Source organism: Chiloscyllium plagiosum, unplaced genomic scaffold (assembly GCF_037043375.1).
Source record: "Chiloscyllium plagiosum isolate Xiang-an unplaced genomic scaffold, Cpla_swu_hap1 HiC_scaffold_35, whole genome shotgun sequence".
NCBI classification, from domain to species: Eukaryota; Metazoa; Chordata; class Chondrichthyes; order Orectolobiformes; family Hemiscylliidae; genus Chiloscyllium; species Chiloscyllium plagiosum.
The window spans coordinates 11,934,891-11,948,766 of record NW_028270173.1 but is presented as its reverse complement, the minus strand read 5'-3'; the positions used below and the strand labels follow the sequence as shown (position 1 = coordinate 11,948,766).

The 13,876-nt window shown below is 43.0% G+C and overlaps 1 protein-coding gene across 4 annotated transcripts in view; it reads left to right on the top strand.

The window, feature by feature from the left end:
- The window catches only part of LOC122541328 (butyrophilin subfamily 3 member A1-like), a 160,500-nt gene that overhangs the window by 75,506 nt on the left and 71,118 nt on the right, over positions 1-13,876 (top strand). The window contains exon 1 of one of the 4 annotated variants that reach the window (XM_087979247.1): positions 9,129-9,188. The exons of 1 other annotated variant lie outside the window; for it this stretch is intronic. The gene's annotated coding sequence lies outside the window, so the exon portion shown is untranslated. 2 more of the 4 variants (XM_087979251.1, XM_087979249.1) reach the window with 2 other exon arrangements.

The window sequence follows — 13,876 nt, the reverse complement described above, 5'->3', positions numbered from 1 at the left end:
GACTGTGGATCTATACTCAAAGGAGTTCAGAACGATATGGGGAGGATCTATTTGTAACATACAGAATATTGAATGGACTGAACACAGTAGATGTTGGGATTTTTTTCCCCATTGGTAGGAGAGACTAGGACCCAAGGACATAGTCTTTTAGAATGGAGATACGGAGAAACATCTTCAGCCAGAGAGTGGTGAATCTATGGATTTCATTGCCACAGAAGGCTTGCACAGGCGGAGTCTGGAAGAACACAGCAAGCCAGGCAGCATCAGGAAGTGGAGAACTCAATGTTTCAGGTGTAACCTTTCTTGAGGACTCTGTTGGGTGTGGGAAGGAGCTGCAGATAAAGGGGGTGGCAGAGACAGGGTGGTGAAGAGGGGTAGGTGAAGACAGGGAGAGGATAAGATCTGGTTGGTCAGTGGAAGCCAGGTCATTGAGTATATTTAAGACAGAGATAGATAGGGTTTTGAGTATCAAGTGGATCAAGGGTTATGAGGAGAAATGGGAGAATGGGGTTGAGAACTTATCAGCCTTGATTGAATGGCAGAGCAGACTCGATTGGCTGAATGGCCTAATTTCTACTCCTTTGTCTCATGGTCTTATGGTCTAACCCAAGGAAAGGCCTAAGCTCCAGGACAGACGTGGGAACTGGAACACCTTTGATCACCCTCACTTTGTCTTCCAATAGGTGTAACCCAGTCTTGTCCACTCTGTAGCCCAAGTATGTCAGTTGGGGCACCTGGAATACACATTGTTGTCTTCTAAGGCATACATCCACCTTGGAGAAATGTTTAAACCATGTCCAGATAGTGTTCTTTATTGGTCATCCCTGTTATTAGTACATCATCCAGATTATTAGCAACCTGGGGTAGCCCTTGTAAAACGTTCACCATGGTCCTCTGGAAAGGAGTGCAGGCTGATGATACCCCAAATGGCAGTTTTATACATTGATATAAACCTTTATGGGTATTAACTGTAGCATACATCTGGGACTCCTCATCCAGTAGTAATTGAAGATAGGCTTGGCTCATGTCCAGCTTTGAGAAAGGACAGCCACCCCCTGACAGTTTTGGATCTAAGTCCTCTATGTAAGGGGCTGAGTATTTCTCCAGCTGCGAGAAGTGGTTTACTCAAAATCACCAGAAAGTCAAACCAAGCCATCAGGTTTCCCAATTGGTACGGCTGGTGCTGCCCATTCCATAAATTGAACTGATTTGATGATTCCTTCATTTTCCAGCCTCCTGATTTCTGCCTCTACTTTTACCCGTAAGGCAAATGGCACTGGGCAGGCCTTGCAGAATTGCTTTCTGGTAAAGTGGTCTTAGCCTTTTTGAAAGGCCCCAGCCCATCCTGAAAAACTTCTGGGTATTTAATTAGGATGTCACTCAGCCACCCATTTTCATAAAGTAAAAGCTTTGAGCCAATCAAGGTGAACATTTCTCAGCCACTTCCGCCCCAGTAGGCTTGGGCCTGAACCTTTTACTACCAACTGTCCCAACTGCTTCCCATTAGAGATCGGAACCAAAGCTGTACCTTTAATCCGTAATGGTTTCCCAGTGAAGGTTCTCAGTCTGGATGAGGCCTTGCACAAACGTAAAGGTTGGAGTCAGAGTGAATCATGTGAAAGAAAGACTCAGCAATCACTGAAACAGCTGCACGAGGACCAGGTGACCATTTAACCAAACATTTATTTGAATTGGTTCTGATTTGGATGTTGCTAAGCAATGTAACTGATGCGATCCACAGGCAGAGGGACTTTCCAGGCACTCGCCTGGGTACCGGCTTATGATTTCTCTGTTGTAAGTCAGACCTTGTAGGACTCCTTTGCTGCCTGGAGTCAGCATACTGGCAGCGACTACAATAGCTTGCTGAACTGGATCTTGAAGAGCATTTTCCCCACTTTGCTGAAGCTTGACTCTGTTGTGGATTTTGCTGTGGGTTGACCTAAGGTCTCTCTGCTCAGGATATGCCCTGCATGAGGCTCTACAATTACCTGCACTCAAATGGTGTTCCCTAAACTTACTCGGAAGGGTGAGTGAGTCCAGTTCTATTGGTATGTGCTGTCGTTCCCATATTCCACTTGCTGCATTTTCTAATGACATTGCCACTGTCGTGCCTGTTTGGCTTCAGCTCGGAGGCGCTTCTGCAAGTTTACATCATTAATCCCACATTCTAAAAGGTCTCTCAGCACCTCATACAGGTTAATACAAATCACATGCCTCTGCCAATCATCTTAACCTCGTCAAAACTCCTGATACAGATTCCCCTGGTTCGAAAACAGCTGAATACAGCCAATAGCATTTTAGAAGTACAGGAGGTTTGGGTCATGATATTCCTTCACAAGATCCGTCAACCCTTGAAAGGTTTTAGCATCTGGTGCCTCAGGGAAAGTTAAGCTCCTTATAAATGAAAATGCTGCATGTCCGCAGCAATCAGAAAGATTACTCGTTGCTTTTCACCCGATTCAATGTCATTTGCCCAAACAATACAGCATTCTTTCCACATGCTGGATGCAGTCTTTGATGGCAGGATCTAAAATGTCTTGCCTTCATTGCTCAGTCCTTTGAGTATCGGAGTTGGGAATCATGTTGAGGTTGTACAGGATGTTGGTGGGGCCTCTTGTGGTATATTGTATGCAGTTTTGGTCGCCCAGTTATCAGAATGATATTTTCAAGGTGGAGAGGATTCAGAAGAGAGTTACCTGAATGTTGCTGAGTGTAGAATGTTTGAGTTATAAAGAAAGGCTGGGGCTTTTTCCACTGGAGCTTAGGAAGTTGAGAGGAAACCTTATAGAAGTTTATAAAATCATGAGGGATATAGATCGGGTTAAAGATAGTTGTCTTTTCCCGAGGATGGGGGATTTCAAGATTAGAGGGCACATTTTCAAGGTGAGAGTAGAGAGATTTAAGAAAGACATGAGGGGAAAATTTTTACTCAAATGGTGGATTAGGTATGGAATGAACTTCCTGCGGAAGTGGTGGTCATTGGGAGAATTACAATGTTTAAAAGACATTTGGATAAATACATGAATAGGAAAGGTTTGGAGGGAGATGGACCAGGAGCAGGTAGATGGGGCTAGTTTAGTTTGGGATTATGTTCAGTATGGACTGTTTGAACTGAAGGGTCCGTTTCCGTGCTGTACGACTCTATGACTCTAATTCACTCTTTATTTACATACATTTTGTAATTGGGCTTTGACCAGTCGGCTCAGAGCCAGTCGCGAGGATCAGGAGACCTTCTGAATCTGCCATTTCTTTTCTTCCAGTCCCTGAAGTCAGGAGACTCTCTAAATCCCCAGAGTATATCTGTCAGCCAGAGCTCCCTGATTGGTCCAGGTTAATAACCTCAATCAGGGATCTCATAGTCAATAACATCCAATGGGCCTGAGTTCCAATCACGACAACTGCTCTTCATAGCGATTATGCCAATGTTTTACAAAATAATGATTTGGAAAAATAAATCTTTTTGCTCAATAGCTTTATGTAACTCAATAGCAAATACAATTTAAGAGTACAATAAATATGAGTATAAATGAAAATAAATATAGCAATACAGGATAAAAAATTCAGGCAAATGTGATCATATGTACAGGTAAAGAGGCTAATAAATTAAGAGTTTTGCTCATAACTGTTTACTGAAAAATCGAGTCTAATAACAAAGTGATTTTGAAGTTTAATCACTGACATGTTTGAAATTTGGAGCAGTTTAATGAGACATTAACTCTACAAGTGAATTCCGAGTGAGTGGCCCAAGCCATCCTGTGGTAGCCATTGTGGGGGAAGATGCTGTCCTGGAGTGTTACCTTGTGCCGCAGGTATTTGTCAACAACATGGTGGTGCGCTGGTTTAAATCAGACATTCGGTTACCAGTTCACGCATACAGAAACGGTCAAGGTGACACCGCTGCTCAACATCAGGCATACAGGAAAAGGACTGAACTGTTTCAAGGTGAAGTATCCCAAGGCAAATCTGTAAGTTCTGCTATTCCTGTAACAGGGGAAGTATGCCTGCATGAAACTGATAGGGTAACTGCATAAAAATTGAGGTAACCAAAAGTTTTTTTGACTTTTTTGACTTTGAAAATATTCTTTACTGTTAAATTATCTATAAGTAAGACAGGAAGTGCAAAACAAATCCTTACAGACTTTGCAGAAAGTAGCATGGAATGTTGACATTCCTCATTAGGGTTTCAATACATTTGCTGCTTGGAAAATGGCTGCAACAAAATGGGTGAATTAGCCAAATCACAACAGCACTTCCTGCCTCCCACCCTTCCCTTTTAATATGGGATGGGAAGATGTTTCCCAAATTCCTACCCCTTGATCCCTAAGATGGATACTCAAGGACAGTCATGACTGGCCAAGCCTGTGTTCCATTATGGAAAGGATTCCTTCCCCTGTGATTGGAATGGCACGAATGCCAGGCTACATTGACAATTAGAAGTGCTGCCTTACAGTGTAAATTTATAGAAGTTCTTACTCTCTGTTTTTGTATTTCTTGTTTTTTTTCTTGGAAATGAAATCTTCTTGACAGTTATCCTTTGCTGAATTCGAAATTGTCTTTGATCTTCAGTCCTCTCATGATTCTTTGGAGCATTGTATTCAATTTGATGATGCCTATAATTATCTTAATTAGCTGCATATGGTCTTCTTCAGTCCATTCTGGTTTCATTTATTTGTAAATGTCTTTACATTTAAGATTCTAGTTTTTCATTCACAATCTTAAGTGTGAAGTTCTGTAATGTTATGATCACTCTTAGCTAGAGAATCCTTTGAAATGTGATCATGAATTAATCGTATCTCACTCTGCCCCCACTGGATGGTACTGTCATCCTGGGTGTTGTCATCAGTTTCCTCACCCTTCCTGAAGCCCCTACAACAACCTCCAAAGCTGTTGGACAGGCGCATGGGCTGAGGCTCCTCCTCCTCCTCTGTTACCTTTGGGATGATAAAACTACCTCATTTCCCACCCTTTCATCATTCTGTCCCTCACCATGCACCAGATCTGAAGTATCTGACTAATGAGATATGGCTGCTTCCTGGGACAGTGTCAAAGTTCCATTCTTCCTCCCTGATCTGTTGCAGAGTTCAAAGTTTCACCTTCAGCTCATCACCTCTGAGTCTATAGTCTACAGTTCCTTGAGCTGTAGGCCCTTCCTGCAGATGTGGTTGCGTGGATCACCCTGGTGCTTGTTGCAGCTGCACCACAGGCATCTTGCTGTCTCCATCATGTTGTATTTCATTAACACTAATACGTCACTGAATGATATTAATTTATCAAACTATAAATGTAATGCAGTGCTTCAGTTACAATGTCCATAATTTAAATGACTGCTCTAATATTAGAGGAAAAATAACTTCTAACCAATCACCAACCAGCTGGCTACATTAATGCCTCCAGACCTCAGCTCTTGGGTCGTACTGTTATTTGGTGGCTGTCTCAGGCCACTCCTTATCCGAATGGTGCCTTGTACATCGCTGTGAGAAATTTGCTGATTTACCAGATTGTCCAAGTGAAGTTCCCTGAAGTTATGTTCAACCAACTTTGTGCACTAATATGAGTCTCCTGTGTTTCATGTAGCGAGAATTTCAGAGACATGAATCAGCTCCTGTTTATCAGGCCTAACCAGTCCTCTCATCACTGTGTGGCTGCCTCGTGCTCATGTACCCCTGATTGGGAAGGAACCTATAAATTAAGGATAAAGTTAACTTAAATGCCAAGTGCAAAACTTGCCTCAGTTTTAGAAACTGACCTACATTTGAGACACTTTGAATTCCCTCTAATATCTGCGTTAGGGTGCTGGGGAAGGAACACTCCGTCAAAGTGAACTTTGACCTTCTCACAGTTCTTATGAAAGTCCATACACAGGATTCCAATTGTAATGCCCTCATCAGGGCTCTGTTCATGAATTATTTCGATGAGGTAATGACATTAAATCCTGATTTCATTTACAAATACAGCTCGTTTTCCCTAAGCGATCCATAGTTGTCGAAGTAACTGTTAATTTTCTCCCAGATTATCATTTCCAAAAACTTTCTTGTCACAAAAAATAAATAGACTGAGCTCTAGTTGTTGGGTTCGCCTTTTCACACATTTTTAAAGAGCTGTGTAGCATTTGCACATCTCTGACTCCTCTGGAATCATGTTTATAGCTGAGCCGAATTGGAGGAATTTGGCAGCACCTCTGTAATTCCCACCCTTACATCCCTCAGTAATTTTGGATGTATTCCATCTGGTCACAGTGAATTACCAGCTGAAGTTCAGCCAGCCGATTGAATAGTTCTCCTTTTATAAATTTTTAGCTCATCCAATGTCTGTACCACCTCACCTCTCTCTATGACTTCATCAGGATCTTCTACTTTGTCAAAGACTAAAACATAATACTCAGAAAATAACTCAGCCACGCCTCCTGCTTCCAGGCACAGATCCCTTTATTATAAAATAAATAACTGCAGATGCTGCAGATTTGAAACAAAGTTCTGTTGAAGAGTCATCAGACTCGAAATGTTAACTCTGCTTTCTGTCCACAGATGCTGCCAGACCTGCTGAGTTTCACCAGCAATTTCTGGTTTTGTTATAGAGCCCTTTATGGTCCCTTATCAGCCCAACCCCTCCTCTTACTGTCTCTCAGAGGCATTTGGATTTCCTTTACTTTAATTACTAAGTCAGTCGATAAAAATATACTTCCGTATTTACTGTGGAAAAGGATATGGAAGATATAGACTATAGGGAAATAGATGGTGACATCTTGCAAAATGTCAAGATTACAGAGGAGGAAGTGCTGGATGTCTTGAAATGATTAAAGGTGGATAAATCCCCAGGACCTGATCAGGTGTACCTGAGAACTCTGTGGGAAGCTAGAGAAGTGATTACTGGCCCTCTTGCTGAGATATTTGTATCATCGATAGTCACAGGTGAGGTGCCGGAAGACTGGAGGTTGGCAAACATGGTGCCACTGTTTAAGAAGGGTGGTAAGGACAAGCCAGGGAACTATAAACCAGTGAACCTGACCTCGGTGGTGGGCAAGTTGTTGGAGGGAATCCTGAGAGACAGGATGTACATGTATTTGGAAAGGTACGGACTGATTCGGGATAGTCAACATGGCTTTGTGCCTGGGAAATCATGTCTCACAAATTTGATTGAGTTTTTTGAAGAAGTAAAAAGAAGATTGATGAGGGCAGAGCAGGAGATGTGATCTATATGGACTTCAGTAAGGCGTTCGACAAGGTTCCCCATGGGAGACTGATTAGCAAGGTTAGATCTCATGGAATACAGGGAGAACTAGCCATTTGGATACAGAACTGGCTCAAAGGTAGAAAACAGAGGGTGGTGGTGGAGGGTTGTTTTTCAGACTGGAGGCCTGTGACTAGTGGAGTGCCACAAGGATTGGTGCTGGGCCTTCTACTTTTTGTCATTTACATAAATGATTTGGATGCAAGCATAAGAGGTACTGTTAGTAAGTTTGCAGATGACACCAAAATTGGAGGCGTAGTGGACAGCGAAGAGGGTTACCTCAGATTACAACAGGATCTGGACCAGATGGGCCAATGGGCTGAGAAGTGGCAGATGGAGCTTAATTCAGATAAATGCGAGGTGCTGCATTTTGGGAAAGCAAATCTTAGCAGGACTTATACACTTAATGGTAAGGTCCTAGGGAGTGTTGTTGAGCAAAGAGACCTTGGTGTGCAGGTTCATAGCTCCTTGAAAGTGGAGTCGCAGGGAGATAGGATAGTGAAGAATTCGTTTGGTATGCTTTCCTTTATTGGTCAGAGAATTGAGTACAGGAGTTGGGAGGTCATGTTGCGGCTGTACAGGACATTGGTTAGGCCACTGTTGGAATATTGCATGCAATATTTGTTTCTTCATAAGGATGTGTGATGTCAATGCTTAGCTAGTCAATAACAAGTGAACTGCAAAAGCATTGTATTGACATGAAAGAACTGAGATGGTAAACTGTTGTGCTGACTGGAACTCTGTGTAAAGGATAGGATTAGGGTGTTTTTAGATGCTATGCAGTGAAATGCAGTGGATGTCCAAAGAGACTTGAGAGTTCAGGAGCATAGATCTTTAAAATTTCATGAAGAGATCCAGAAAATAATCAAGGAAGCTGATGGAATGCTCCCCTTTATAACAACAGAACTGGAGTATAAGGACACAGAGACTATAGTGCATCTGTACAAAACCCTGGTACGACCCGACTGGGAGAACTGTGAGCAGATCTGGGCACCACACCTTAGGAAGGATATACAGGACTGATCCTGGAGGGAGTACAATGTAGGTAATGAAAAGAGATTTAGATTAGGGCTAGGCCTGTTTTCTTGAGAACTTAGAAGGTTAAGAGCTAGTCTCATTGAATTCTATAAGATTTTAACAGGAAAAGACAGATAGATAGAGAAAAACTGAATTCACTCGTTGAGGATTGCAGAAGGAGGGACATATTCTGTGAATTAGGGCCAGACCATTCAGTAGAGAAGATCAGAAGGTCCTGCACACAAACAGTGAGAGCCATTTGGAGCACTCTTCCACAAACAGCAATGGATGCCGGATCAGTTATTAATTTAAATCTGAGAGAGATGCATCTTCTTAACCAAAGCTAATAAAGCAGGTTATATGGAGTCAGGCCACACATCAGCCCTGATCTCAGTGAATAGTGGAATATGCTGGAGGAGCTGTATAGTCAGCTCCTGTTCCTAGGGATGGGGATGAAATGCTGGCCAGCCTGCAATGCCCACCTCCCTCAAGTGAATAAAGAAAAAATGTTCCCTATGTTTTAGGAAGAGACTTCAGTGAATGGGAGGGAAGCAGAACAGAGGGGAATGGGAAGGATTGGTCTGGGCAGAGACGGCTGTGGAAAGTGAAGGAAAGGGGGATGAGGTGAGTTGGGAGAGAAGGAAAGGGCGGGACATGGATTGTGAGGGACAGGGGAGTCTGAGACCTTTGTGGAGACCCAGCACCATCCCCCAGGATGGCTTTCTGACCGTGGGGAGAATCGTTCCTATCTCAAGGTCAGAGACTCTGGGAGGAGCCGAGCACCAACCCCCTGGATCGGAGGGAGCAGCCCTCAGTGAGTGAACTCTGAAAGCTGAAAGTGAAAGCTCTCCGTGTGGGAGGGAGCTGTCACCTTCCACTTTACTCTTTACACATCTGTCGGGAAAAGGCGGAATATGTTCGGTCAGATTGTGGGAAAGTAAGAGGTGAGTCCCAAATCCTCTTTAATTTCAGGAAGGGGTCATTCCCAGTGGGATCGAATGGATATTATTCCCGCTGAAAGATCCCAATCAAATCCAAGGAGTTGAACGGGGAGCCGCTGGGGATTGTCCAGGGAAAAGGTGAGAACTTTCTCCAATGTCTCTGATCAGCTGAACAGAGCCTGGAGCTGGCTCCTGTCAGTATAAGGGAACAGGAGGGAGAGGCAATCTGCAACATTAAAGTCTCAGGGTCAGACACAGAGACTGGAAAGGGAGACGGGACATGAGCCGCTGGGTGTTGTAAAACATAGAATTGATTCCTTTGAATAATTCCGTGTTTGTATCCCGGGGAACAAACCTTTAAAGCAGGAAGTTAATGTTCAGCATTCCTTCATCGACATGGATTGCAGTTTGCTGCTTTGTTTCAGTCGTGTCTTTAGAGAGTGTTGGTGCAGTCACTTTCACTTGCAATGTGTCAATATTTAATTTGTACAGTTCAGAGTGATGGACAAAGGAAACAAGGCGAATGTGAGGAAAAACATCTTTCATACAACGACTAGTTAGAGTCTGGAATGTGCTGCCTGGAAATGTGGTGGAGGCAGGTTCCGTTGAGGAATTGAGGAGAGTACAGGATGATGGTATGAATGGTAATGGTGAGCAGGGATATTGGGAAAAGGCAGGAGATAGGTCCTGGATAATAGAACCAGACTCAGGGATGGAGCTGGTGTAGGCATGATGGGCAGAATGGCCTTCCTGTACACCATCGTCATTCTGTCATTCTGTCTTGAATTCTTCCTCTGGCTCCTTCTGCCAATCTGACATCCCAGTCTACATGAAGCCTGAAGTTGTCCATGATTAATGGGCTGCCTTTGTGACATTCCATCATCGTTTCCTGATTTATTCTCTGCCACACCGTATAGCTACTGACGGGAGTCAATCGACTACTCCTACCAGTATCTTCTTTCTTTTTTATTTCTTACCTCTAACTGGATGGATTCTACATATTCCTGTCCAAGATCATTTCTTACTATCATACTATCATTGAGGGTGCATACATGAGGATCAATGGTTGGCACAACATCGTGGGCTGAAGGGCCTGTTCTGTGCTGTACTGTTCTATGTTCTAATTCCATCCCATATCAACAATGTACATCTTTTCCTTCCCGACTGTCCTTTTTAGAAAGTCACGTACCCCTAAATATTTAGTTCTCAGCTTTGATCTCCATGTAACCCTGGTCTCCATAATAGCTCTAAGATCATATTCTCTGTTAATCTGTATTTATGCCATTAATCCATTTGTTTTGTTCTGAATTCTATGTTCATTCAAAGTCATAATTTTACCTTTTTACCATTTTTGTCTTCCTTTGTTTTTCTATGTTTATTCACTCTGTCCCTTCCTGTCTCCCTTTGGGTACTGTTATAGAACTAGCTGCCCCACGATGTTGCCAATTCCCCTTGCTTTGAAAGACTGCATTTCCCCTCTTTCAAACCCTTCATGCCCCTACTTAAAGCTCTCTCCACCCATTTGATTCAGCAGGACATCAGTCGCAGCCTGGTTCAAATGGAGCCATTCCCACCAGAACCACTCCCTCACCTCACTCCTGGTTCCAGTGCCCATCAACTGAAACCAGTTCCACTCATACCAATCTGTGCCATGGAGGCATGGGGAAACATAAATTGATTTAATTCAATAAATTAAGATAAGATATTGATGTCAATCACAGTGACCATGAAATTTCGAGATGGTCATAAAAACTCTCTTGGTTCATCAATGTCCTTTCAGCAAGGAAACCTATTCTCCTTACCTGGTCTGAGCAGGCCTCACTCCAGATTCACAGCAATATGGTTCATGCTGACCCTCTGAAATAGCTCTGAGACACTCAGTTTTTTTTTCCAAGGGTAATTCGTGATGGATGTTGAACTTGGCAGCAACACCCACATCCCATAAAGAAATAAATTCACATTTGCAGGCAGTTTCAGTTTTGCAATCTAACGCTCAGTGTCTAATGTTAGCATCTGAAGAATTGGGCTGCTTTTGAGACCGTGATTTGTTCATAGCACAGAAAATAATTTTACGTTTGGAAGACAATGTTCATCAAAGATTCATGGACTGGCTCCAGCACAAATGAAGGCCATTCAGTTATTTACGTCAGCACTGGTTTCTACAAGAGCAATCAAACTAGTCCTACTCTCCACCCTTTGCCCATTTTCCTCCAATTTATTTTTATCATGTTGCTTTTCTATTTGCTTTTAAAGCCTTATGTGATTCTGCTTTCCAGACTGCAAGAAGCTGTAGGTGTGACATTAGTATAGCTCAGTGCCTTACAACAACATATCAGCCCCCTTGCTAGTTCAGTATTCCCCACTATGACAAGTTGCTTGCCTCTCCCTCTGTGCTGATCAGCAATGGAAGCAAATTAGCACAAAGTGAGAGCCATAAGTCATATCCGATGTATATGCTTACTGCATTTGATTTATTTATTGTCACTTGTATCTCGTTACAAAATACAGTATCATAATTTTCCACCGCTATCTTTAAACACAGAAAAATAAACCAAAACATTGAGCATAAAAGCAGAAAAATGAATAAATTTTAAAAAGTATTCAAATTTACAGTCATTCTTGTGAAGTGCTCCATCATGGGCCATGGATTTAGTGGCCAGGCACGTGTCCGCTTTGCCACGGCACCAGCCCCGAAACTAAAGTCACCGCTCTTCAGTGCAATCTCGCCTCCCCCAGTGACTCGCCACTGAGTCCTCACTGGACCTTGCCAGTGCAGGTGCTACCAATGCAGCCGAGTATTAAATCAGCCCAAACTCGATTTGACCATCACCATGAGTCTGCTTTGGGCCCAGCTTGCCAATAAAGCTGCTGCTAATTCCATCAGGTCTGGGCCCAGACTCGTCTCTGCCGCCTGCCTCCATGAAACTGTGCTGCATGCAGGTGCTACCAGGAACCCAAACTTGCCACAGCAGGAACAGCAGCATGTCAGTGCTAGGACTGCCTCACCAATACAGAAGCACCAGCGAGAACCCAAACCTGCCCCTGGTGATGCTGCCACGAGTCCACGCTACTGGGCCCACTCACCGTCACTGATGCCATAACCGGGACCGAGGTCTTTACTAAGAGCTAAGTAAAATAAAATTGAAGAGAGAAAACAAGAGAGCGAAGAGTAAAAAAGGAAAAGAAATGAAACAAAATGAAAAGCAAAGTGGATGGAGCAGACAAGCCCTGGGCTCAGAAGCCCTACCCCTCTGCCATCTTACTGGAGGATGTATGAGATGTCTATGTGTTCCTGCATGCAGAGTGACCTGGCAGAAGCCTGCAAGCCCAAACTGCCCCAAAACTGTCTCCATTGAATTTCATCTGTCATGTGGCCATTCAATAAGTCTGCTTGTGATCTCTTGAAATCTATTTCTGTTTTCCTCCCTGTTTACTGCACTTTCAGGTTTTCTGCCAACTGCATGTTGTGAAACTGTAGCCAGTACTCTTCATTGAAGGCATTAATGCATTTCAGGAACAGAAACTTGGGAAGCAAAAGTTCCAGTCTGTAGAACACCTATTTCCCATAACACAAACGTGTTCCATCCCTTTGATAATTTTGTACCTCTACTGCATTCTCTTTAATGATTTGTTCATGCAATGGAGGGGTGTCATTCTAAGCCAGCATTTGTCACTCATCCCTAATTGCCCTCGAGAGTTAGTGATGAGCTACCATCTTGAACCTGCAGTCTTTGGGGAGCAGTTGCACCCACAATACTGTTCGGGTGGGAGTACTAAGGTTTTGACCCAGTGAGAGTGAAAGAACAATGAAATAGTTCATCATCAGAATAGTTTATGGCTTGGAGGAGACCTTGGAGGTCATCATACTTTCATATCATCAAATTTTTCTGAGAAGCTTCTTTGTTCATTTGTAAGTAGTTGTTTGAGAGTTGATAGACACGTCAATGTCCATGTGACCTCATTAATAATCTCAATTGTGTTCAACTTCATAAATCCATGCTCTCTCTTTATTCGTCCACGCTTGCCCAATGGCCATGAATTCTTCATCCAAATGGAAGGACCAAATCTTTTTAATTTTCTGGTTTGATTGTGGATTAAAATGGGAAAATAATTGTTTTAAAAATGAAGGATTTTTGAAGGGTTGTTGCATTTTTTTAAAAACAAGTATGAGATTGTAAGCATTGTTTACACAGCTGCTTGTTCAAGCAGAATGGGAAGCCTAGTTTGTAGATGACCTGGAGCCAAGGGGTCTATACCAATAGACTTTGACTGACAACCATGTAGCTAGATAAGTGACCAGTTATCAGTTACAAAGGCCTTTAGCCTGTCAATGTCAGGATAGCAGGACAGCTTGGCAGGTATGAATATTTTGACAGAAGTAATAGGATCGCTGTTTCTTTTCTCTGTTGTAAAAACACCTTAAACCGAAGAAAGCTGGTTAGTCTCTCATCAGCGGTTGCTGTAAGCTGTGGCATGTAACCAGTCAGCCAGAGACATTTTGAGTGTGAACCAGCCACTCTGTACCTTCTCTAACTGAGTGACAGTGTCGAGAGAAGGAGAAGCAAGGGGCAGCACGCTGACAAGCCAAAAAGACCATATCTGTGGACATTATGAATTGAGACAATTGAACTGTGTTCACAGGCTTATCCTGTGCCCAAAATATCCATTTTTTTAAATTGAGGTCTGTGTGT